The 27,980-nt window shown below is 41.2% G+C and overlaps 1 pseudogene; it reads left to right on the forward strand.

Annotated features, from left to right (window-relative positions):
* The first annotated feature begins 287 nt into the window (after positions 1-287).
* Positions 288-27,609, forward strand: LOC148511422 (uncharacterized; annotated as a pseudogene).
* Positions 27,610-27,980: the final 371 nt, after the last annotated feature.

Consider the following 27,980-nt stretch of genomic DNA (forward strand, 5'->3'; position numbering starts at 1 on the left):
GCCACATCTTTGGGGGTAGCGGAAAGAGATACCTGGGTCCATTCCACTCACTGCAGAGAGGTCAACCACCCAAAGGAGATACAAGGCGGAGTCAAGACAGGTAATGTGGACCTGTCGAGCCTGTTCCGGGATAGCTAGAGACTTCAGTGAAACATCTGAGCCAGAAGCATGTGCAGATTACTATTCCAGCAATGGAGTGGCAGGCTGTTTTTGTGTCCTTACCTCCTTCCAGTGTTCTTCTCATCCTTATTTGTTTCGGGATTTCCTATTTCTGTGATGGAGGACAGATGACAGAGAACGAGGCCGATAGTGATGTCAATGGAGTGGAGTCAGAGAGAATGATAAAACAAACAGGGCAACCTATGGTCAAACCCTGTTTAGGAATTGTTAAGAGATCTATTAGCCATGGAACTTGGAGACAGTGTGAGGGTTTATTGTCTGAGGAATATTGTATCTGTGAGTACTGTGGATCCCTAGTTGATGAGAAATGCATCCAACGATGCCAGTCCAAGAGTAATCTGTATTTGGGTGGGCATCCTTTAGAGGATTACCATTCCTTAGTGGGTAAGGTCTTAAACCAGACTGAATGTTGGGTGTGCACTCACGTGCCTCAGGGACAACATAATGTAGGATTAGTACCATTCCCATTAAATTTCTCTGAGGTTCTTGAATTACAGGGAGGGAGGTCCATAGATGGGAAGTATAACATTACCAGGTCCCCTAGTTTAAAGCTGCTCCAATACTCCATAAATCGTTCTTTGCTGTGTGTAAACATTTCATACATAGAAAGACTGTAGAATTGGGAAGCAGATGTATTGGTTCAGACAATGGCTCACCACACCAGTAGCGATGAACCCCAGAGGCGAGGACATAGGAACAAACCGAATGTGGTATCTATTGGAAAAGATCCTATGGAGTATTGTCAAAATGTTATTCAGGCTGAAATGTGTCTTGAGCAGATGAGGACAATAGGCATAGGTAGTTTTGTTAAAACTTTATGTGATATTGTGCAGGATCATAATATACCATATGTCCTCCCAGATAATATATACTATGTTTGTGGAAGGAGGGCTTATTCATGGTTATCTCTGAGTTCCAAGGTTTTATGTTTTATAGGTAAATTGGACCCAGAGGTTATGACTCTTACACATGATGAAATGATTGGTATCCATAAAACCACACCACCTCCATACATATACACACAGTATGAACATCGTGACAAAAGAAATATGATACCCGGTGAAGAACATATAGCCACACAGTTGATTAGTGAAACAACTGGCTTCAAAATTTTGGTAGCATTAGATCCCACCAGGATCACTCAGTGAACTTTACATTTTAGATACATCTAAGACCTGGCTAAATTAATAGACAACATCACCGAGATGTATGATGACACTTTCAAGTATACTGGTAAGGAGCTACAGGCTTATAAAAAGGAATTGGTACAACATAGGCTAGTGTTAAACTACCTGACAACTGTTACTGGTGGATATTGTGTGACTTTGGCCACCAAATTTGGTGTCAAGTGTTGCACATACATCACCAATAATACTAATGACCCCAAAGAGGTGATAGACTGGAAAATGGATGAAATCCTACAACTGAAGTGGGAATTTAGGAAGGACCATAATACTTCCTTGTATGAGACTGAGGTAAAGGTAGAGAAATGGTTCTCGTGGTTAAACCCTATCAAATGGTTCACCGGTCTGGGAGAGTGGGTACAGGAAATGGTTGCTAGTATAGGTAAGCGCCTTATTCTTATACTTGCTGTTATTTTAGTAATTGGTTTATGTGTCAGATGTGTTCTTACTGTGGCAAAGGGTGGAAAATGTACCACCAAGGTAAACCGTTAAGATGAAATCATGATGGTGGTGAGTGGTGATGGTATAGGTACTAAGGTTAATAAAGAACTGCATTACAATCCTGAAATTGAATGTGCCATCAGATAATAACATGTGAATAGGCTTGGTTTTATATAATAAAATGTATTGTAAATGTTCTGTTAAAACATCCTAGATAATGTATTCTCAATTTCCCCCCAAACTTCCTTTATAGGTTCGATGAGGTCCAACATCCTACCAATGGTCCCCTATAGATCCGCAGATGGCATATAAGGGTTGTTTTACCATTTTCCTGAAACGCATTATTAACGGTTCAATGACCAAGTTGTGTCATATCATTTAGAACATTGAATACTCATTTATTATGCATGACTATAAAGGTTGAATAGAATGTGAGTTTTTTGTGTGCTATCAAAGGGTGGACTGTCAAAGTAAATAATTGGATATGATCGCTTGCAATTATTATCTGATGATCCAATCATCTATGGTCTGACGATGTGTTACCACGATGCTACTTTGTATCAGCGCAATCCAATATGCACAAATGCGATTCCACAACACACATATACTGATGCACATAACGCACACACCATAAACTTATATGCATACACATAGACGCTCATATGTGTATCCACATGCGTACACATAGATGCTCACATGCGTATTCACATACATACATACATACAAACACTTCCTATTTCAATATACAGACACATATGCGAACGCATACATATAAAATAGTTCCCACACATTATAGTTAATAACCAGAGTTATTAGCGGTTTTGTTTGTTAATAAATATGATGTAATATGTGCTTAAACAAGATCTAAAGTTTAGAATACAGTGGACATGTCATGTTTGGTATCATACTAAATCCCTGTTTATTTGCAGACATGCGTTTCTATCGACGAAGGATTCGCATTGTGCATTTGCTAGTTGTGGATTATAGGGAGTTATTAGTTAGAATGCTATTTTCTGTATGCAGTGTTTTTAGCCAGTTTAAACTAGTTCTTTGGAGGGAAGTTACACAAAGAAGCCGTTGGAAAACCGAGCCATATCTCTGATGACACCATATGAACTGACCAATGACCAAATTGACCAGATGCAAGAACCAATGAAAACATGCCAACTTGTCTCTTTGTTATCCTTGTTACCTGTACCGTATATATGCTGTCTGCTAGGCTCAGTGTTCAGTCATTCTCCATTTTGGGTGACTGTAGGATTCAGGATTGAAGGACTGCATACTGGGACCAGTAGCACATGCGTATGTATCGGCTTGTACTGATATATATCTTATTGCTTTTTATTCTATTTGTTAAATCTTTCCCTGTTTACTGTACATAAATAACTTTTTGTGCTTTGGAACCACAAGATTGGACTGGAAAGCAATACTTTCTTAAGTGACTTGCAGCACTAAATAGAGGCTAGCGACTATTAGGAATCAATACTATGCAGCCTGGAAGTGGCGGCACATGCCTTGGGGCACCACCTGAACAGCTGGCCACCTGCCTTTATATTTATTCAATGGCAGAGGCAGTCTGGGCACCAGGTCTCACTATGTCCGGACCTGGCCTCTTACAAGCTGGTCCTTTGACAGTGAGTGGCTTTTTTCCTTCGGCTGGCACCTCCCCAGGGACAAGTCTCCTGCTTACATCAGATCTATCCCTCTCCTTCCTAATACTCCCTGGCCCCTTCTTACCTCCACTCTCCACAATCTGTTCCCCTTTTCTGCTCCACACACATGTAGCTCTCATCCCTCACAGCTCCAAACTCCCACTCCCATTCGCAGAACCCCTGACCCCTACCAACCTGACAATGGTTTGCCTTTCCTGCTCTCTCTCACCTGACCGCTCCAATCTACCCCTCCATCCATGGCACACCCCTACCCCACACTGGTTTGGGATGTAGTAAAAAAATCCACAGTCAAGTCTTAGACATTCAAAACATCGATACCAAAACATCTACAGTCACAAGGTGGGCATTAAAAAAAAGATGTAGACATTCAAAAGGTTGACATAGTCAAAAGGTAAAAATTCATAATATAGACATAATAAAACTTAAAATGTCGACATTTAAAATATAGACAGATCATAATGTCAGTGTTTACTGTGTTGCTGCGGTCAGACGACAGTGTAATATTCATACATGTATTGTGACACTATAATGCATAGCGCACTGTAATATTCATACACGTATTGTGACACTTTAAGTCATAGCGCAGTGTTTTATTCATAAATTTTTTTGTGACACTGTAAATGGAAACGCAGTGTAATATTCAACATGTATTGTGACACTAAGGGATAGCGCAGTGTATTCATAAAAATTATTGTGACACTAAGTGTTAGCACAGTGTTCATTTATAAATATATTGTGACACTATTAGGGGAATTCAATATGGAGCGAAAACTCAGTTTTTGCGTTAATATCGCACCTATGACGTCATTATCGCAGGTTTTAGTTTTACACTGTATTCAATTTCAAAGACTTTTTGCAGGTTCGAAAAGTCTTTGAAAAAAAACGGGGATAACTTTTCACCACTGAATAGGTGGTGAAAAAAAGTGCAGAATAGGGGTTTAGGGGTGCAGGCTTAAAAAAAATAGCCTGCACCCCTGGGAATGACATTTTAAAAAGAACTGTGTCAAAAAAAAAATAGGGACACCTCAAAAAATTAATTAAAAAATTGGGGTGAAAAAAAAAATGGGAAAAAATTGTTTAAAAATAGGGAAATAGGTTCAGGGCTATTCTGCAAGTATTCGGCAGGTGTATTCTAGAATAGGCTATTAGCGGCAGGTGCATAGTTGCAGAATTTTTAAAAACTTATTTTAGGGACATAGAAATATACTAGTACCCATTTTCATGTACCCCAAATTTGATGGGACCACTTATAAAAAACGAAAAAATAACCTAAGTGCTCTTCTGCAACACTTCTTCAATGTTGGGAAAAAACACCTGATGCGGCTATTTAAATCCCTGACTTTCATTTGCAGGATAAAACGGGGGTACCCATAGTGATCCCCCATGTTTTTACAACTTTAGGGGGGTCCTACAATTTTTCAAGAAAAATTTCATGGTTTATCGCAAATCCCACTTCGCCAGGTCCCGTTTTTCATAGATTTTATATTGAATACGGGGGTAAAGCGGGCGCGCGCCCGATACTTTATCCCTGTAAAATCTCCGATGTGGAGCGAAAAGTCCAGCACGGACTTTTCGCTCCCATATTGAATACCTCTATTTAAGTGGTAGCGCAGTGTTTTATTCATAAAAAATATTGTGACACTAAGTGGAAACGCAGTGTAATATTCAACACGTATTGTGACACTGTAAAGGATAGTGCAGTGTATTCATAAACATTATTGTGACACTAAGTGGTAGTGCAGTGTATTCATAAACATTATTGTGACACTAAGTGGTAGTGCAGTGTATTCATAAAAAATATTGTGATACTGTATGTCATTGATACTGCAGTGTAATATTTAAAATTGGTACAAATTTATGTGTGTGCTGTATCCCACTTCATTCGTGTTTGTTGATATGGAGAACAATCAGTTGAGAGTAGAGCAGGAACAACATACTACTGTTGGAGCTGCTGCCAATGCCACCAGTAATGATGATACTAGTCCATCTATGTCATCTGCTAAAGCCGATGCCAAAGGTTATACAGGGCTTAAGTCAGGGCTTCTAAAATCAAAGAAGCAATCTTTTACAGTGGTAAAGAAAAAACATCAAAAGGAAAGTTAGCTGCAGAAAGGCATAAAATTGGCAATATGCCTTTCACCAAATGAAGTGGCAAGGAAAGGCTAAGGCCTTGGCCTTTATTTATGGCTGGTGGTTCTGCCTCTTATGATGATGTAAGCCCTTCTCCCTGTAGATGTTTAAAAAAATGAAAATAGTTAAGGCACAGGAACCAACATCCCTGTCACAAATCCCTGAGGAGAGTATAAGTGTGCCAGCGGGTGCCATGAGTGAACCTGACCTTTCCAAAACTGTACTCAAAGAGAAGCCTCCTTCACCACTTGTGCATCCTCTAAAAATGTGGGGATGAGCAGCACAAGTCAACATGCTGACAGAAATCGAGGATGCTTCTGTGAAAGTGCACCAGGATGAGGATGATATTTGTGTAGCTGACACTAATAAGGATGTTGATGGGGATGTTTGTGTAAATCAGGCACCAGTGGAAACAGTTGTTGCCCATGATAAAGAAAAACCATTGTCATGCCTGGGTATAAATAAAAAAAATCCACTTCTTATGTGTGCTACCCAAATCCAGACAACAATTGTTAAGCCATTTGTACCCATTGTCATGTCAGAGTAAGTAGAGGTAGGGACCTTAACCATCTAGGAATCTCATCCCTGTTACATCATCTGCAGTGCATCCATCAAAAGTGCTTGCAAAATTCAGAAACTGGCTAAAAAAGTAATAAAAAGCAGTCTAGCTTCAGCTAGCTCCCTTCTCTCTGCTAGAACCAGGCACCTGGCATCTTCACCACCAACACCTTCATCAACAATATTCTCAATCATGATTGGAACTAGTCCTGCATCCAATTTGATAAGGCTAACTCAGGGCCTGATTCAGAGCCGGACGCAATTAGCGCTCGCTCGTTCAGAAAAAGGGGGTGGCTATTCAAATGATCCGTTCGCTCTTTGCGGTCTGTTGACGCCTCCATATCTGAACGAGAGAACAAAACTTGCGGACGTTTATTTGAAAAATACGCCCCCTGGCCGCTCGCATCATACGTCATGTCCGCTATTTATTAGATTAATCAAGTACATCGAACAGCGTATGAACTGCTCGCTATTCTTGTGGTTGGTTTTTCCTACCACTATATTGCGAGCAGTTTTGACTATAAAACAACCAGGTGACGTGGTCAATGACGCTGCTGTTGTAATTATGCACACCCATAAAACGCCCGTTTTGACCTTTAAGCACGCCTGCGTTCTTAATTCCACTCCCCGTTTTCAAGAACCTTCCCCTGTTACCACCCACATACGCCTCATCCTGCCACTCAAAGTAGCAAGCATTCGCTATATAGCGAACAAACGATTTTCGGCCGCACTGACTGGTTCGCGCATGCGTATTATAAACCGTACGCATGCGCAGAAGTGTGAACATCGCTCGGAACTAGCGTACTGTTGCTTACGAGTGGCTCTGAATCTGGCCCACAGTCCTCCCCTATCGTGGATTCCTCAAAAGAATCCTTGAGCACTACGCCTACTGCTGCTGCTGTGAGTGGATCTTCATCCCAGAAGTGGACCAGGAAGACTACTAGTAGTAGTTAAAAAAAATAATTGACTGTTAAACAGTCCTTTGCAAGAGGGAGCAAGTATCACAGCAGTCACCCAGTTGCACAGTGGATCACTAATGGCATAACATCTATGCTGGTATTAGAAGTGCGTCCAATATCCACCATTAGTGCAGTGGGTTTTAGACAATTAATTGAGGTCCTGTGTCCCTGCTACCAAATCCCATCTAGGTTCCATTTCACTAGAAAAACAATTCCCAGCCTGTACAGGGATGTTAAAAAAATTTAATTAGTGTCCTCCAAAATTCAGTTGTACCCACTGTCCACTTAACCACAGATATGTGGACAAGTGGAACAGGGCAAATGCAAAATTACATGACTGTAACAGCCCACTGTGGTACCAGCAGCATCTAAGAAAAAGTAGCTCATTCAGAAGCAGGCTACTCTGTGAAACAGCAGTTTCACTATGAGGCATACTGCAGACAACCTCTTAGAAAAACTCAGGGAACTCATTGCAAATTGATTTACCCCTCTTGCACCCTCCATGGGATTTGTGATTTCTGACAACGTCAACATTATTGTAAGAGCATTACAGCATGGTGAATTCCAACATGTCCTATATTTTGCTCACACAATCAACTTGGTGGTGCAATTTTTTTAAAAAAAATGACAGTGCTGTGTAGGAGATGTTCACTGTAGCTCGCAAAATTTCTGGACATTTTCGCCATTCAGCAGGTGCATGTAGAAGATTGGTGTACCTGCAAGGAATGTTAAATTTGCCCTCTCACCAGCTGAAGAAGAGGTAGTTACGAGGTGGAACTCCACCCTTTATACAGTATGCTTTTGCGGATGGAGGAATAGCAAAAAGCCATGAACTTGGCATAGGAAAAGGAGGGGGAATGTACCTTAATTAAGCTCAGTGAAAAATACTTTCCGTGTGTGCAAAGTGCTGAAACTCTTTGAAGTAGTCACCTTTGAAGTGACTTCAGACACTACCAGCTTGAGTCAGGTAATTCCCCTAATTAGAATGTTGGAAAAGCAGCTCTAAAAACTAAACTTAAGTGATTCTGCTAAGTATGTCAGACTTGTAGTTCAAGTACTTTATTCGCTTCGCCAGGATCCAAGGTTTGTCAGGATCTTACAATCGGATCAATACATTTTGGCGACCGTGCTGGATCCTAGGTTTAAGTCATACATTGTGTCTTTCTTCCCTGTGGACACAGATCTGAAGAGATGCTAAGAGCTGGTAATAAGGAAATTGTCAGCTCAAGCGACATTTGATGCAGCAATGGCTCCTCCTTCAGTTTCTCCAGCAAGTGCGGCTGCCAGGAAAAAGCAAAACTTTTCCAAAAAAAAGACCCACTGGTGATGCAGATGAGTCAACACAACCAAGTTTTGACATCTGGTTGGATCTAAAAGAATTGTCAACAATTAATGAGACCTCTACCGTGACTACATCTGATACGCTCACCATTCAAAGAATGGTTGAGGACTATTTTAATGATAGCATCCAAGTAGGCATATCAGTCAGTCAATTTCACTACTGGCAGGAAAAAAAGGCTATTTGGAGGCCCTTGCTCAAACTGACTTTGCTTTACTTGAGCTTGCCACCCTCCAGTGTGTACTTAGAAAGAGTTTTCAGCACAGCCGGGAACCTTGTCTGCGATCGGAGTAGGAGGCTACTTCCTCAAAATGTGGAAAAGATGTTCATCAAAATAAACTACAAATTTCATGAGGAAGACCGTTACCACAATTACATCCAAACATTACAGAGGCACTTGATGCTGTAATGGTGGATTCCAGTGGGGAGAAATTAATATTGTGTGAAGATGATGTACACACTGATGAGTGTGAGAAATTGGATGATGATGGCAACAACATCTTGCCTGTGTTAAGCTAGTTTGTGCATGGAGAGATCATTGCCAGCAATGTCAGCTGCCCATTGGTAGCTTGTTTTGTGGGGGCTCAAACAAACCAATCACTTCAGCCACAATTGGCAGTCGCTGTCGTTGAAGTGATTGGTTTGTTAAACTGTGCATGTTCTGTTTACTATATACGCCAGAAGAATGGGTGGAAGGGCCCAAGTACAATTTCATCTTGCACCTCTTTTCTTTGCATTATATGCTGTTTGACGCATTGCTGCCTGACATTTTTCATTTTATAATTTATTAAACTGCCATCCTGTCTGCAGTTCCACTCTTGCTATGTTGGAAGCTGAACTGCTACATGTTAGTGCTGCCCACTGCTGTCACTTAGCTTAGTCAGCCAGCTAGCTCGATGCAACCTTTTGGCCTCAACCGGATGAAATCTATATTGTGACCTGTCGATTTTTCTATCCACACCCGTTTGTACTAATACACACTATTTACAAATAAATTGAGTTTTGAGTTCCTTAATTTTCTGTTATCAACGGATCCACCCTTAGCGATGATCACAGCAGTGCTAACTCGGGGCATTCTGTCGGTCAACTTGTCAAAAGTTTCAGCTCCGATTGCAGCCCACTTGTCAACTCACAAAGGTGATTTTGGCTTCTTAGTATGTTTTGGGTCGTTATCTTGTGGTAGTGTGAAATCACAACCAATAAAGCGAGTGCCAGAAGGGATGGCATGGTGCACCAGGATATTGTGGTAGTGTTTTGAGTCCATGATTGCTTTGATTTTTACGAAGACACCAACCGCAACACCTCCAAAACATTCCATAGTGGCACCTCCTCCATGGTTAACTGTGGGCTGAATACAAACAGGAAACATGCGCTCGCCTGTCTCACAACGAACAAACTTGCGCCTCTTGGGCCCAAACACCTCAAACTTTGATTTGTCCGGGAAAAGAACCTTCTTCCACTGACTAGTGTTCCGGCTCTTTTGATTTTTTTGCCCACAATAGCCTCTTCCTTTGAATTATTGGCCTAAGCAATGGTTTTCATGCTGCAACACATCCCTTCAAGCCACCAACTACAAGGCGGCATTTAATGGTCATGATTGACGTGCTTTTCTTCCTTGTTTCCATTAGAGCTCCATGGATCTGATGAGCTGTTTGGAATCTGTCTCATTTGGAACACACTCTGCTTAATTTGTCCTTCTGTTTTGTGGTCACTCAAGGTTGTCTAGGTCATGGGCAATCATGTACAATGTTGGTTACAGCGTATCTCTTGAGGCTACACTGCATGTCACCAAGAGAACCTTCTCCAGGTGAGCAATTTCACACAAACTATGACCTGAATTTCTTAAAGCAACTAATGACAGATCACTTTTTGATTGCTAACTTCTTCCTAGGAGCCATTTACTAGACCACTCTACACGTTTTCACTAGTGTTCACAGTGAAAGAATATACCAGTATTCTTCCACTGTGTATGTGTTGAGAAATTGGTTTCAAAACAGCACTGGGCATGCATCTGATATAACTATTAGCGCCTTGTGACCTTGCGAGCGCAATTTGTTTAATTTCAGGGATCAGACATTATCTGGCTGTTAGCATGCCTCCATACTTTGTTACCTCAGAGCGAGGGACCTTTGCACACAGCACAACTGTGCGTCAAAAACTAGGGGTGTGGCCTCGTGGTTAGGGGGCATGGCTTTGGTGTGAATGCCGCACAAGCGAGTCACAGCAGGTGGCCTCATTTCTGTGCAAAACACATGTATCAAGTTCATCCTTTACAGATAAATCGACAAATCTGAGGGTGTATTGAAATGAATGAGTTGTAGTGTTATTAGGTTTAGAACTCGCAATGAGTTCTACCTAATTATCGGTCATCTTTCCTGCTCTCCATAAGTATCTCTGCTGAAAAGCTGTAATTTTTGGGAATGACAGCTTTTTGGAAAAGAGATACTTTTCCCTGCCTCCTCCTTTCATAGCACAACTGTTATGCATGCTGCGCATGCACCCCTTTTATTTACAAAAGAGATGCATGCGCAGCATGGATTACAGCTGCGATAAGTATAAATTAAAGCAAAAAAAAATCCATGCACTGCCCGTTGCTAAAGACTGCTGCAGAATGAAGCTCCTGTCTGTTCCCCGGTGACACTTGTAAGTGCGTATTTAATTGTGCGCACTGTAAATAAACAGTTAATTAACACTTACAAGTGCCACCAAGCACCAGACAGAGGGGAGAAATGCTTCACACTGCAGCAGCATGCAGCAGCGGGAGAGGGAGCCGGGAGGACAAAGCACAGAAGGGGAAGGGAAGAGGAGCTAAGTGAAGTGGAATTTGATGAATTTCATCATTTCTACATCCCCATACTAAAGTATGGGGAGTGTGGAAATTGATCATGGCTGTGAGAAGTCGATCTTAGGCTACCCACATGAGACTCCATTTTGTGACAAGATGGTGTATGCCTTTAAAAGTTCTTCATAAGCTTATATAATTTGAAATAGTTAGAGACAGATTTCAGTTAAAATGAATGCAATAGACTGGAATGTACCAGAGATAACTGTATTTTGCTAATGAGGAATGCTATACTCCTTAGAATGTGCCTTACTCCTTAGACCATAGATATTAAATAATAAGGTATGATTGTATGATTATTGGGTTCTCAGTAATGAGCTGTCAAGAATTAATGAGTGTTTACACTTTGAATAATCACATATTTTACACTATGAATTCACTATGTTTGCATATTGCATACCTCCCAACATTTGCTGGGAGTCGAGACCTGCGCGCGCGGCCGAAAAAGGGCCCCCATTTACATCACTAATGAGGCGTGCCCAGCATCTCCGAGATGCTGGGCAGCCCCCGGGCTTCCCCTGTACTCTCCATAGATTCTGTGCGCATGCGCACAGCGTCTATTCTACCTCTGCATACATGCTGCTCTGCATAGCAGAGCAGCGTCTATGCTTCCCCCAACTTCCCCCCCACCGCGGGACACTGCTGCCCATGGGCGGGACAGTCCCAGAAAAACAGCCTGTCCCGCTAAATGCGGGACAGTTGTGAGGTATGATATTGTTATAAAACTGTGTGTCTCACAAAATATAGCTCAGAGAATACAGAACACAGATCTGGTGGTTGTCTTGTGTTATTTCTCCCCAGCTGTCATTGAGAGATCAGCACAGGGGTTCTGATACACATAAAGCACTCTGGCCGGGGACTGGCCATTGAGGGTCCTAGCCTGGATCTCTCATTTATGGAGGTTCCCACTGCGATTTCCTACGCTGATCCACTGACTCTAACCCCAGAGTGAGTAGTTTTTTTGCTCAGTTAGACCACGCTGTTTTATGAACTCCTATGTCTGTCTCAGGGTTCAGGTACGGATATCTATGTGTCTCAGACTTTTTATATTTTTATTTTATGAAATAACATGTCTAATGATCCTTTAAAAAGGGATACAGACTATAGTCCTTAAAGATTTAAATGTAAAGAATGCAAATGTGTTATTGTTATTCTACAGTCTAATAATTGGTTTCTTGCTTGGCAGGAGTATTGCCCTTGATACACCTTGTGATCTTTTAACTTCCAGAGACAGAATAAACAGACATAGGGGTCTATTTACTAAGCAGTGTTAGGAGAAGTGAAGAGTGGAAAGTGATTAGGTGCCAGCCAATCCGCTTCTAACTGCCATCTCACAGGCTTTGTTTGAAAAATGACAGTTGGGAGCTGATTGGCTGGCACCTTATCACTTCTCACTCTTCACTTTTCACTTCTCCTAACACTGCTTAGTAAATAGACCCCATAGAGGTGCCTTTTGTCTTTTGGTAGGATGCCATATTTATGGATATTATCTCCAGACTAGAGTAGGAGAATTTTGGGATTTGTTTATAACTAATTTACCAGTCAATCTATATCCCTATGGATAGCAGAATTTGCAGTCCAGCTGATAGTGCTGGATCCAAACTGCAGAGTTCATGTGGAAGTCTTGTTTTCAGCCCTTAATGCTTGCCAGTCTCTCTACATACCCACAGTGTGCTCCAGAATCAGTGATGGGCGCTGCCAGGACAGTCAGTCAGTATTAGGTGATTAGCCAAATGGCAACCAGAAGCCAGTCTGCAATCACATGATACTGACAGCCAATCCCTGGAAAGCCAGGGGTATATAGGGAGCTTCCTGAACACTCCCAAACTGCCAGTGGTTTGTTGTTTGAGCTTATTTTCCCTTCATTGTAAGGACCTGGAAGTGACGTGAGGTGAGGGCAGAAGTGCGGTTCCATGCCCATAAAGGCCACCAACCAAAGAAATTTGTCCCCTTGCAGTCTTGCTTTGCTTACCACAGGTTTATATTCCCCTCTATGTCTATGATGTTGGACAGTAACTGATGACGTCAGGGTCTGCTCTATGAAGGGCATCTAGATACTACCATGCTTGGTTGCAACTGTGAGCTTTATCTCTCTACAGTGAGTATCCAACCTCAAGGATATCTGTGCAGTGACCACCCCAGCACTCCCTAGCTCCAGAGGTTACCTGTCAGTTTCTGAAAATCTGGTTCTATCCCAGTACATGCTCAGCATTTCCTGAATAGCTGGTTCTATCCCAGCAACTGCTAAATTTAATTTTTAAGTGTTTTCTATATTGTATTTTTGGTGTTAAGTGTGAGGATGGTGAGTGGAAGGAGTGGGGATAGAAATAGTGAGGAGGAGAAGGAGGATGCAGCAAACCAATTAGTTGTGGAGGACAATATATAAGACTGTGAGGAAGTAGTGGGTCAGTCTGCACCAGTGAAAACTAAATGTGGATGCAATACCTGCTTTTATTATGTGGAAAACTGTGCCCTACTGTCTGCCATTGTTTCTGTATATGAGAGTATATCAGGATGCGTGTCTGGTGAACCCTCTCTATCCAAGAATAAGCAGTTGTGGCAAGGAGTCTGCCATGCAGTTACTGCTGTAGGAGATGTTCCCAGGAGTGTGGACAATTGCTGAAAACATTTTTTGGACATTAGAAGATGCTTGAAAGAAAAAATGGAGAAGAAAACAATTACACAAACAGGAGGTGGGCCATCTTTAAGAATGTATTATACCTCCTATGAGGAGGAACAAAACCAAAAACTTCCCCCAGAGATCATTTAAGTATTAAACATTAATGATATGGATAGACCCCAAGCATCATCTGTGTCTGGTACAGTTAGTACACACATCATACTTTTTTTTCAAACCATATATACTTATCTGGACATAATAAAGCAGCATATTTTTTTTCTATACCAAACATTTTTTTTATATTGTAAATACCAATAATACAAACAATTTAAATGACTATACTTTTGATTTTTGTACACAAAGTCAAATGGACATAAAAATGTCAGATAACTTAAATGTCCATACTTCTGTTGTCAAAAAACATAATGCTGTTGATGTTCCAGATAGACTATTATGTGGTACCCCCAGAAATTACAGGGTGCATGACAGTCCACAGTATATACATTAAAAAATAGATATATTATCCTATAGCCTGGGAGAACTCACATAGCCCTCCCTGTGCCACTAAAATATGAGTGGTGTGCCCCTGGACTAATAGGCACACAAGCACAAAGCCAGGGCCGGATTGAGGGCCACATGGGCCTGGAGCTGAAAATGATCAAGGGCCTATTATGAGAAGCAGATGAGGTGTGATCAGTGCTGTGTGGTGTGGCCAGAGCCACATGGGCATATACACCCTCTAGAATCTCAGCCCCAATGTCTCCATAAATATTTATAAGAAAAAATGCTTTATTTTGTGAAGTAAATAGAAATACAATTTTATTACTTATGATTTATGGCTGATCGTGTGGAGAGCAGATGGTCATTCAACATCCTGCTGTCATGATGATGGGCCTATTTTTATTTGGAGGCCTGGAGCTGTAGCTCCATCCGCCCCATTTTTAATCTGGCCCTGCACAAAGCCCTCAACTTAGTCTTCCTCCCCACTACTCATTGGAAAACTTGGCTGCAGAAGGGAGAGGTGTAAATAAGGGAACAGCCAGCACTCCTCACCTTATTGGATGGAGCAGCAGCAGAAACAGAAGAGAGAACGCTGAGGCAGACTGGGAAGAGCAGCCATTGCTGGTCTGTTCTGTGCAGTGAGAGCAGAGGTGATCCCAGCAGAAGAAAAGCAGGCTGCAGACTGAAGTGTGCTGATTTCTTCAGTGATATTGCAGAGACCTGGGCAGACACAGGAGAGAAATCCCCCATTGAGAGGAAACAGGCAGAGCAGCCAGAGTAAAGCTTCCCCATTACCAGTGACACCCTGCTGCCCATATATGGAGGACTAGGGGCAGTTGCAGCAAGAGAGAGCCCTGAGAGGGGAAGAAAAGAATTCAGAGCCAGCACAGTGTTTTTAGCAGCCTGGGACAACCCTGGGAGGTGGGTTGGCATGCTTCCAAGGAAAATCCTATACAAATAAGAAGGGACACTATTCATGCATCTCTTACACACACCTCAGTTGAATTGTTCTGGAGTGTAGGAAGCTCTCATTTTACTCTAAGACACAGGGTAGCTTATTGTCAGCCAGTAATATTCTTCTGCTATGTCCCAGCACCCAACCTTAGTAAAGGAATAGACCAACTCCAGTACAATCCTTGTCTGCATGTGACACCCTACAGATCAGTGATCTTTTGGAGTTAGACCAGCAGGAGAAACCTGTAAGAATTCACATGAGCACTGTAAACCCAGCAGTGGCAGGGAAGCTAAAACATACAAACTCTCTTTCAACGACATTGCATCTTATGTATATATATATATATATATATATATATATATATATATATATATACAGTTGAGGAAAGACAGTGTTATAACTGGCCAGGAGTCACTCCATGTTTTTGAAGAACGGTGCTCTAAAATTGTGCTAGAAAGAGTGATGTAAGAAAAGTGTGGAGGATAGTACCACCCAGCAGACAAAACTAGGACTGCATGTTGGATAATTGTACTGAGCCTTATTCTGCATAACAGCTGTGATAGATTACCTCTTGGACTCAAAGAATAGCGTATCGCCCCAGAGTAGCGGAAATATACACAGTTAATATACCGTGTCTCTGGAATAACTTTCTCCACTCAGCGTGCCCACTGCCAGGGCAGCAACTTACCCCCACTATGGTGACACATTTAAAATTAAATATATATGCATATATATCCATACCGGTACACATAAAAGAGGGACTCCAAACCTGTGCACAGATACATGGACATGCTCTGAGTTAATGTTGATTTACTGAATATATTATTTTCTTGAGTAAGAGAAATTAAATAAGAGTATTGAGTTATTCAGTCATTTTCACGTATTCACATATGTCAAGTGTTTCCACAAGTTAACCTGACAACTGAAGTGTATACTTGAGTATAGGCGCATTGTTGGTAAGTTCTTCATAAGTGTGTGATTTAGCATATTGATGTCATGTAATCTAGTCAAATAATTGCGTCTAATTAACTGTGACAGATGACGTTGGGTCCCACAGTTCCTGTACAATAAACCATTTTTTTGTCCTTAAAGTTGTTTATTGAGTGAAAAATATTTGCTTGTAATGAGATTTTAATTTACAGTAATATACCTTGAACCTATAAGTTATTGATGTACTATACCCACTAGTTCCACTAAACTAGCCGGAACTTGAGACTGCTCCCTGAGCTATCATTGGTCTGGACCTGTATTCCTTACCTCTCTGAAGTAGCCTAATCGAACCTCAAATCGAGAACCCGAGCTCGGCTGTCAGGTAAAAAGAAACATAACTGCCGTGCATACTCACACTGTGACACAACTAGGTACATAAGTACCTGGGGGATATAACAATTAGATTGCAGCATTCAAAGTAGTCCTTTATAGGGATTGCTGTTGACACTTGGCTTAAATGCCTAGAACATGTTGTTTGCATAATACCTAACACTTATGAACTCACAGATTCAAAGGAACCAGTGGCCAAAAAGTGAATGACACAGATTAATTCCTGCAGCCAAGACACCGCACAATTGTGCCTCATCATAGGTTCTAAATCATCTTTCACCTGCTCAAAGAGATTCAGAAGGTTAGCACAATTCAAACAAAATATGTATACTGCCTTCTGATTAGACAGGGAGTCCAGAACCATCCAAGATCTGAAGACACATCTGCACAGGCTTTGTGAGAACATCAACGCTACCTCATGGGCAAACACTACAACTTTCATAGAAATCTGGGCTCCCACAATTGTCAGGAAGTGTGGTGCACATTTTCTAGGCTAACAATTATTATTTATGTGTTACAGGCATGTAAATAGTTGTTCCAGGTGTGTAAATGAATTATGTGTTCCATATGTGTATTAAAGCAACAGATGTATGTTTTCATATGTGTCTTGCCAGCTAGAGGCAACTCTTTTCTTTTGCGAGTTTTTTTTGCTGATTAGGCAGCAAGTTTACGGCTATTAAATTTAATGACTGTTTTACATTACAAAGTTCAGGACAGTGACTTGTATCCAGCATAGTGATTGTGCTGGTTTTCTGACGATTTCGCCCCTATTGTCATAGTCTATTACATGCATCAACTTGAATCTTATTGGAAGTTGCCATTAAAATTTTTTGGAATTCAAATAAAGGAGTTACTAAAACAGTCCATAGCTACACTCATATGTCACAGTTTCTGAACATAGTTGCCTAATCTCCCAAATTATCTGGGACTTTTCCAAATTTTGGAACACTGTCCTGGACTCCTGAGAGCAAACAGAACTCCAAGTCAGCCCACTTCCACTTAATTATATAATTTGTGGTTGAACACGTCACCTTGACCCCATCCTCATATGCCCAATGCCACAACTCATGGCATTGAGCAGGGCTCTGAATCCTTGATTTATGGCTCCATGTTCTCACACTCTCATGGCTGGTGTTCTCAGAGTTACCTGTTTCAGGCGTCGGGGCGGAATCAGAGGGTGATCTTAGCCGGAACTGTGGAGGCAATTTTCATCCTTTGGGAATGCAGTGAGAACTGCCTTTGGTGATAAATGGTAGCAATGAACAACTGTGAGACAGCCAGGAGGCACACGGTCCGACTGAAGTAACTTGCAGCACTGGACTGGAACTGGTTGGTGAGCTTGCAGAGCTGGACTGGGACTGGTTGGAGAACTTAAGAGAATCAGTTTGGGACTGGTAGGAGAAGTTTGCAGGACCAGACTGGGCCTGGCTGGAGCACTTGCAGAACTGGAGTGGGACTGGTTGGAGAACTTGTAGAACCAGACTGGGACCAGTAGGAGAACTTTGCAGAACTGGATTGGGACTGGCTGGAGAACTTGTAGAACTGGACTGGGGCCAGTTGGAGGACTTGCAGGACTGGACTGGGACTGGCTGGAGAACTTGCAGAACTGGAGTGGGCCTGCAGGAGCCTGGAATAGTACTTGCATGCTGAAAGACAGTAACAGCATAACCTGTTACACCACAGAAGTAACTAGTTGTTCAGGCAATGACTGTTTGCACTCATGACACTTTATCCCCCTTGCTGGCTCAGGATTGGTGGTGGCTCAGAACTAGGGACCGCTGACTGGATGAGCTGGATCAGCTGACCCAGTCCAACATGGCAGCCTCCATGTAGCGAGGATGCAGTGGGGACCCCCTCGTCAGAACAGCTGGCCACTCAGAGGGCTTTGGAGACCGGACCCGCCATGCACCCCAGCACAGAGCACCACGGAAAGGTAAAGGCACGGACCACCAGCAACACCGGAGCCATAACCTGACACACACCACCCGCCCCTATATCCCCACCAAGGCATGGTGGCAGGTGGTAGCTATCGCTTCTAACTCTTCTTCGGGATAGGGCATTATCACAAGCTCTGTCTCGGCACCTGAACTATGCAAAACTCTAGCAAAAATATAATTTTTTTGCATTATGATTTTGCCGATATTATCACTTCACAGCCACAATAAACATGTGATTTGTGATAAATCACGTTTATGGCATTTTTGTATTTACAGCCTGTACTAGATTTGGTTTCTGATTTATAGATGAGACAAAGTATTTTTTATTTAAAGAAAATGTGACCTACTATTGCTGTAATATTAGTCCTGTGTCCTAGTTTTCATTGCATAAATTGCGCATTTTGGCCTACTTCTGTCACATCATTAAATGGATTTTCCACTTTAAAAATGAAAAGTCACTAAAATAACTTCCTAACCAATAATGGTACCAACATCATATGTTAAGCAGAGTCCCATCACACATATAACCTTTGGTGTTGCTCAGTTGTCTTTGTAGCAAGAAAAACTGGACAGAGTAGATGTAACTGAAAGCATGAGAGACCTACAGTATTTATAAAACCCATTTTACATTAATATCATGTGGACATGGCATGATTGGAACTGTATATAAGTAAGTATAAGTATATAAGCAGAGATATTTCTTACATTAGGCCACAGTTATCATGATTTTCAAATGAGACTATGGTCTGGTCCTTTTTACCAATAGTTTATTTTTTTACAGAAAAGGTTCCTTAGGATATACAGTAGCTGAGACTTCTGAGAAGACCACACCTAGGAATGGCTATTGATAAATAGTTGACAAAAAGCATTCCAAATTGTTGTAATATATAACAATTTTTTTTCTGGGCAATAAAGAGAATATTAAGAAAAGGCCCCTTGGCTGAGTGGATTTCCCTTGTAATGGACAGAATAGAACAGCACCTATGGTAACTTGTGAATGTTCTAGCTGTATGTGACAGGACGCTGTTACAATCAGTGAATGGTGCACATACCAGGGGATGGACCACTATCAGGGAATTATTATTACTATAATTAGTGAGTTAGTAAAATAAATTTTTCAGGTGGGAACTCCCTTCAAAACTAAAATATTTCACAACTATTTTAAGTTATAATATTTCTATGCAAAACCACGTACAGTAAATTGGGTTTCAGATCAAGCTACATTGTTTGACTGTCAATATCAATTGTAGTACCTGTAGTTAGTTCTTCAAAGAAACTGCACAAGTCAGATAATGTATAACTAATGTATGCTTGTCTCATGATGTTAAAAAAACCCATACTAGTGTTTTGGAAACCATAATCTTTGCTTCAGCTTGTTAAGCTTGTGAGGACTATATACAGTATCTTAACAGCAATGTTCATTTTCATGAAGATTCACATAATGATCATAAGATCTCTTTTGTGTGCAGAGAATAGTCTGTTTTTATTCCAGGACATGATCTCGCGAGATCGTGACACCCGGAAGTCTCGCAGGAAGCAGTGTGGACTGCATCTCAGAGACGCAGGACATCGGAGACCAAGAGGACGCAGAGGAAACACAGAGTACACCTGGAGGTGTACGGAAAGGACGCGGAGGGTAAGTTGGTGCACCTGGGAGATACGGGACGTCGCCCCACCAGACACTACTTACATACCTCGCGTATTTTACACTGACATCGGCATACGACTTACCCACACACCAAGGAGAGTAGGAAGATAATATTGCACGTATCTTAATACTATCCTATTTACGCACTATCATCCACCCCAAAAGCATATGCTTCTAGACTACAGTGCTAACACCTATTGATGAATGGAACATTAATCGTCAATACCCGGGTGCACACCCAGACTGATCACCCATATATATCATTATACCCTTCATTTTATCATTAGCAGGAGCATTGTGACTCCTATTTAAATTAAATAAATAAATACAGTATTCGCTAAATTATCCTGTGTGAGCTTCATGAGTTAACACACATGACACAGGAGTTGATGCAAACTTCATATTCATGGTCCACATACAGACACCTGTGGCACCATCAAAATAGATATATCATTCGAGCGCAGAACCTCAATCTAGTCATTTATTCCAAGACATGATTATACAAACAAGGTCACTCACTCTTTCTCAGATATTTCACCTGTACCCACTGGAAAGCTGTGTTCCTGTTAAACAGGATGTCTAGAGGGATGAGCATGAATGAAAACTCTGAGAACACTTAAAACAAGACAAAACACAAGTCACTAGTCGCAAAGGCCCACAGATAAGTCAGGGCTTCATAGATTAGCAACACATATTCAGCGGATAGATAAGTTGCTCTACTTTATTTCTATTCTCTGAGTTTTATTATTTATATGTTTTATAAACGTTTGCTAAAGCTCAAACTTAGGAGTCATTTCAATAAGGGGCCATGTGCTACCATCAGAGCCAGATTTAGACCTCATGGGGCTCTAAGCAAGATATCAGTTTGGGCCCCACTCCCTCAACTGTATGCAATTTTACACACACACATACTGTACTGCCCCATAGCCGCACACACATACACATTGCCCCCATAGCCACATTCACACTGCCCCAAAGCTGCACACACACTCTTCCCTGGTGGCAAGTGGGGGTAGAGGGGGAGTGAATGCTCCCCATTCTGGCTCCCAGTGGAGGAGACAAGGGAAAGGGAGCAGAGGTGAGAGAAGATTTGGCAGCAGGGGGAGGAAAGAGGACACAAAAGAGCCGACACAGCACTGGGGAAATTATGTGGTGCACAGGAGACAGCACCAGGGGAATGAGAGAGGTCACGGGGGTGACAGAGAGGGCACCGGGGAAAGGATGGGGGAGTTTAGACACAGTACTGTTTACACACAGTAGCGGGCTTGGGGAGCACCGGCTGTGGGAAAATCCATAGTAACATGGCAGGTGTAGGGCGAAAAGTATAACTTTTTCAAAAAGCTGACTTACAGTAGCAAAAAGAGCAGTTTTTCAGAAGTGATACTATTGTTAGGGACAGTGGCGTCCCTTCCTGTCTGTACACCCGCTGCGGCAGGCTTGTCCGCACGCCAATAAATTAGGGGGCGTGGCCTCACGAGTGGGGGCGTGGCCTGCAGCCTGCCCCGAACACCCATTTTTTTTTCTCACCAGGGGTGCGGGAAGGAAGCAATCGGGAAGCCGACTGCCTATATACCGGCAGCCGGCTTCCCGACTGTCTTATCCAGGCAAGGGTGAAATGCCGGGCGTCTAGATGTAGACGCCCGCATTTCCCCGACGCTGGGAGACCGGCACCCGGCATCACGATCGTAGTGATGCCGGGCGCCACGAGCGGACAGCCGCTGGGGGGGAGGCTTAGGTTTAGGGCTCCCGGGGGGACTTAGGGTTAGGCACCCCCCCGGGAGGGTTAGGGTTAGGCTAGGGGGAGGGAGGCTTAGGGTTAGGCGCCCCCGGGGGGGACTTAGGGTTAGGCACCCCCCCGGGGGACTTAGGTTTAGGTAGCGGGGAAAGGGGAGGTTAGGGTTAGGCACTTAAGAGGGGGGATTAGGGTTAGGCACTTGGGGGGAAGTTAGGGTTAGGCACCCCTAAGGAGGGTTAGGATTAGGGGGTTTAGGTTAGGTTAGTGGATACTTACCTATCCACGATCGGGATTTCCAGCGCTGTCGGGCTTCTGCTGCATCGCACTCTGCTCCCGTCGGGCTGCCGCTGACGGGAATCGAACCGGCCGGCAGTATTTCATACCCATTCCGTGTGGGAGGTGCAGGCTGGCCTCGGGACCAGCCTATGTGTGATGTGCCGGCTGCATCACTGTGCTAAGAGCTGAGTGCTACACGTAATGCAGCACCCAGCTCCTGTCACTGAGGAGGAGCCAGCACTTTGGTGTCACCCCTCTGCTGGTGACACTCGGGTGCGTCCCACACCCTCCACGTGACGCCAGTGGTTAGGGAAGCATGAATGCCTACAAAACATTATTTAAACTCGCAGCAAGTTTAAAACATAATTATCACAAGTGATAATTATGTAATGATGAATAGAGCCCTGAATGACACACATCACTAGCACAACCACCTACTGACACACACTTATTGACACAGACACCACTTACTAATAGACACACTTACTGACAGACACCGCTTACTGACACAGATAACGCTTACGGACACACCACTTAGTGACACGGGCAGATTTACCTACACAGACACCTCTTACTGACACGGACATCTATTCCTGACAGATACCACTTACTGACAAAGACACACACACTTATTGACACAGATACCACATACTGAAAGATTCTCCTTACTGACACTTATTGGCACATTATTATACATCAGTGGTCGGGTAACAGGGGTAAAGTACCCCACATGTGGTAAAAATGAAATTCCTGGGGGTAGTGGATGGACAGCCGGGCATGCATATGAATAATTCTATAATATAGAATGATTCATAATATGCATGCCTGGCTGTGCCGCAGGGAGGCTCTAAGCCAGATGCCCGCTGAGATTTTATTATCAGCGGGCGCCTGGCTTCTTACCTGCAGCGCCGCGTTAGCCGGAGGCTGGAGTTCTCTTCTGAATTCCAGTTTCTGGCTCTCTCCATGCGCACTATGGGAGACACATCATGACGTCTCTCAGATAGTTCCGAGGAGCAGCCCGGTGGACAGGACGGCGGCGGATGCAGGTTAAAGTAAGTGGTTCTTTTGGGGTTTTTTTGTACAAGCGGCATTACAGGGGCATTATATGGGGGCACTACTACAGGGGCATTATATGAGGGCACTACTAAGGGGCATAACTATGGGGGCACTACTACAGGGGTATAACTATGGGGGCACTACTACAGGGGCATTATATGGGGGCACTACTACAGGGGCATAACGAACGTCGGCGTATCTAAATATATTTTGGGGTATAAAGTAAAAAAGTTTCCTGATCTCTGTTATACATACTTACTCACAGATACCCCTTACTAACAAATATACCCATTACGGACACAGACACACAACTTATTGATACAAACATGCTTACTGACAGATACCACTCTCTGACACAGACACCACTTACTGACATACACACTTACTGACATAGACTTATTCATTTACTATGCATTCACACACACAAGAAGACACACAAACTCCCCCCGCCCGCAGTTTACAGCATTAGCAGGAGGGTGGAAACATCAACCAACCCCCCCCTGCCCCCATTTCGACTACATGCAAATATTTTTTTGGGACCCTAGGCGGCCACTTATGTTGCCTTGTTGCAAATCCACCCCTGGTTGCCATAAAGCACCTTGTTGTACGACTGCACACATATTTGCCCATTATGGTACCATTAGCAATGCTGATTTTGCACCTATATGGGGTGCAAAGAAAAAGATGTAAAAAAAGCGGAACATCGACAGCAACTCTTTAGACATAATAGAGATCATCTATACTTGGATGCACTTATGCCTCAGATGTACAATTAAATGTGTATGTTTAGTTGGATCTATTTTAAGATGCATCCATCTATTTACATGATCAGCATTTGTGCCATGTGTCCATCAGGAGTAAGACGCTTGTGTGATACCCCTAAAGTGTGTATTGTTGATATTGTACACCACAATGATATGTTTGCACAATGTTTACATAAAGAAAGAGTAGAGTTGCTGGCAGTATATATATATATATATGTATATATATATATAAAATGCACAAAGACAATACCTTCAACTTGCGCTTTAACAATACAATGTATGGAAATTAGAAATCAGTGTTTCAATAACAGTATTTAAATATGTTTCCAAGCTGCTCCCTTCAGAAAATCCCCTGTTAGAAGGATTGGAAAAAGACACACCAAAAGTATAAGAAAGGGCGCTAATAATATATAATATATAATCTGCAAAAATTAAATAGTCTCAGTCTATTTTTGGTGATTCAATCTTTTAGTAGAGGAGGATATGATGATGACCCAGAAATCTTGTTGTCCTCTCTGAAATAGTATAATTCCACGCTGTAACCTTTGTCTGGAAGAAATTCTTCCGTGGATGACCTTTTGCTAAAAATGAACCCTCGCACCAAGGGAAGAACACCCAAAATATAATAAATCAACCATTCATATGGACATGAGTATATTTATTCCAATATAAAATCTTTTTCTGGCAAAAAAATTTTTTTACAGGATATTCATCATTACATCAACAATGAAGCACAACTTTTTGTTTTACAAATATTTTTTATATATAAAAAAGGGGTTTCCATACCTTTATACTCTTTGGTTCACCAATTTTGGGGACCCATAAACAAACGTGCCCAAAAAGAACTGTACCCAACGCGTTTTGCCCCAAAAAGGGCTTCCTCAGGGGTAGTTTTAACACTATATTGTAATAATAAAAAATGGGTGTTAGACATAATAGTGCGAGGTAACTATAATAGATTTAGATAATTTATAAAGGCGAACATACCATAGGCATAACGCCTCACCAAACAGGTAAATGGAAATATTCTGAGATCCAGACTCCACATATTCTGGAATTCAAGACCTTAGAAGGTCTATACAGAGCCTATAATTTAATAAAAACAGTTTCTCAGGGCTGTATTAGTTGAAAATACAATACAATTTTATCTAATTTATCAGATACTCACAAAAAGGCTAGTTTCTCTGGACAAGATGATACTAATTTTTGATAGTATATCTATGGGACCATATATTCACCAGATAGATACCTAAAGATAAGTCAGTGACGATGTATGAGCAATTTTTTTCTTATAGGGTAATATAGATATCATTATTCTCTTGTGATCATTTAGTGAAAATATATGAATAACTTTTCTCTTATGTAATAACAGGCAATATGAATTGCATTGTTCTCTTATATTTGCTTAATAAGGAATATATAGATATACAAAGAACTCTTTCTCCAATCGAATAGTATAAGTGACATTACTCACTTTGTATATTCCCAGTATATAGTTTATAATTAGGTAATTACAACCCTTACTACAAAATGGGTTATGTATAAATCGTTAACCTGAGTTATAGGTACATTGTCTACAATGTTCACAACATAGTTAGATATGGGCATTTTAAAGATCAGTATTTTCAACATTTATAACATAATATACAACATACATACAATTATCTTAATCGCAAACATTGTGAAGAAGCAACTGTGGCCTTACCTGGACCTGTGAATTCAGTCCTGACAGTAATATTGAGCACATGGTTGGTATAGTGCAAGACTTCCTATTTATTCACCTGGACTTGATGACCTCACTTCCTCCAGTAGTTAGTTCCCAGTGACATTAAATCTAATAAGGTGCTTTATTATCTATAGTGGTTGATATTGTTTTAAATTCCTTAACTTAGTTATCATGTGCGCTATATGTTTTTCCCTATTAGACTACTTATTCCAATAGTATAAAGTTTATATTAGCCTAATTGGGTATGTTTACCCATCAGGCCTTCCGTGCGTGTCAGCCGCTTTCTGTGATTGGTGGCGTGCGTTCCAAGGGGACTGATCATGTGGCCGCTAATCCACGATCATGTTCTCTTGACACTTGATCACGTGGGCGCTAGTCCGTGATCAGATGATCTACTTCGTGTGTTTAACGTTGCTGCTTCATAGAGCTTAGTCACGTGATCACTTAGTCCGCGATCAAGTGATCCATCTTATGTGCTTATGCACGCTGCTGCATCATAGAGCTAAAAGCTCTACATGAATTATAGGGGAAAGATAGAAATTCTCCATCTGCCGCCATTTTGTGTATGTTATAATCGTTTTAAGATGATTAAATTCTCCAAGGCTTTATATTAACTATTGATTTTAGAAAAAGTCTTTTCTTTAGTATTGATACACACAGAGAAGTTCTCTGTTGCATTATTATCAAATTAATCTATTACTAATAAACCTAAATCTTGTAACCGTGGCCATTTTGTTGGAGATAATATTATTATTATTATTGCAACGTGTGTCATGAAAAACGTATTTTCATAACACATACTATATATGCATATATGCTTCTTTTTATATACTATTGATCTTATCTAAAGGGAAGAACCATATGGCATTGTTATTAGATTAGGTCCTAATAAATGGGCTAGTGAAAAAAAATAGTGATTATTTTAGTGTAGAAAAAATAAATCTCTATGACATTACTATGTGACTTAATATTAACTTTATTTAATACTAAAAAATAAATAAATATGAAAAGATCTCTTTATGACATTACTATGTGACTTAATATTAACTTTATTTAATACTAAAAATTAAATGATCCATCATTGTATCTCTATTACATATCCTATGTGTTAATATTAATGCTTCACAATTCATTCATTAGTGCCTTTTGATTCTTCACAATGCTTACCGATTTTACAATATTTACAACATTTGAATCCCAAAAATATTTTACATAGCTATATTTCATATTTCAACATTAGTTTATTATATAGTAACAATACTTAGAGTAGGTATCATTTAATTATTCCTAATTTTTAATTTGACAAGGGTCTATTGTTCTCCTCATCATGACACCATTAGTGTATTTTTCCTCAACCTCCAAGAGTGTCTGAATTGTTTTATCCTATTTTTTGAAGACAGTGTGTTTCCAAAATTAATAGCTATTATATATATTTTTTATATTTATTTATTTGTTGTTCAGATAAACGCAACCACATCAATATTTTCATTTAGACCTTTGGGGTACAACGCATCTAAAGTGTATATCCAAAAGGATTCCCTTCTGGATAACTCTAATTCTCTGCTCCCTCCTCTTATATTAGCCCGGACGTGTTCTATGGCTGTGAAAGTTAAACCTTTTGTATTTGAATGATGCATTTCTTTATAATGTCTAGGTGAACTATGTGTTTGAACCTTATTATGGATATTCCGCAAATGCTCTTGAATGCGGATTTTTAGAGGTCTTTTTGTTTTTCCCACGTATATTTTCCCACAACTACATGTAATTTTATATATTACAAATATGGTCTCACAAGTAATGACATCTCTGATGGTATATTTTGTATTAGTATTAGTTGTATTACATGAGTTTTTCTCCATAAATTTACAACATATACATTTTCCACATGGGAAACATCCTGTTCTTTTTGTAAGGAAATTATTATCTTTATCTGTTTCTTTTTCTACTTTTTTTAGTCTACTTGGTGCTATTAGACTTTTCATATTTTTTGCCCTTTTATAAATCATTCTTGGTTCTGGAGGAAGTACAGGACCCAATATGGGGTCTTTTAATAATATGGTCCAATGGCGTTTGAGAATATTTTTAATTTTGTGGTTCTCTCTATTATACTGAGTGATAAAAGGTCTAGCTTGTAGC

The sequence above is a fragment of the Taudactylus pleione genome, unplaced genomic scaffold (assembly GCF_031769625.1).
Source record: "Taudactylus pleione unplaced genomic scaffold, aTauple2 ptg000309l, whole genome shotgun sequence".
NCBI lineage: Eukaryota > Metazoa > Chordata > Amphibia > Anura > Myobatrachidae > Taudactylus > Taudactylus pleione.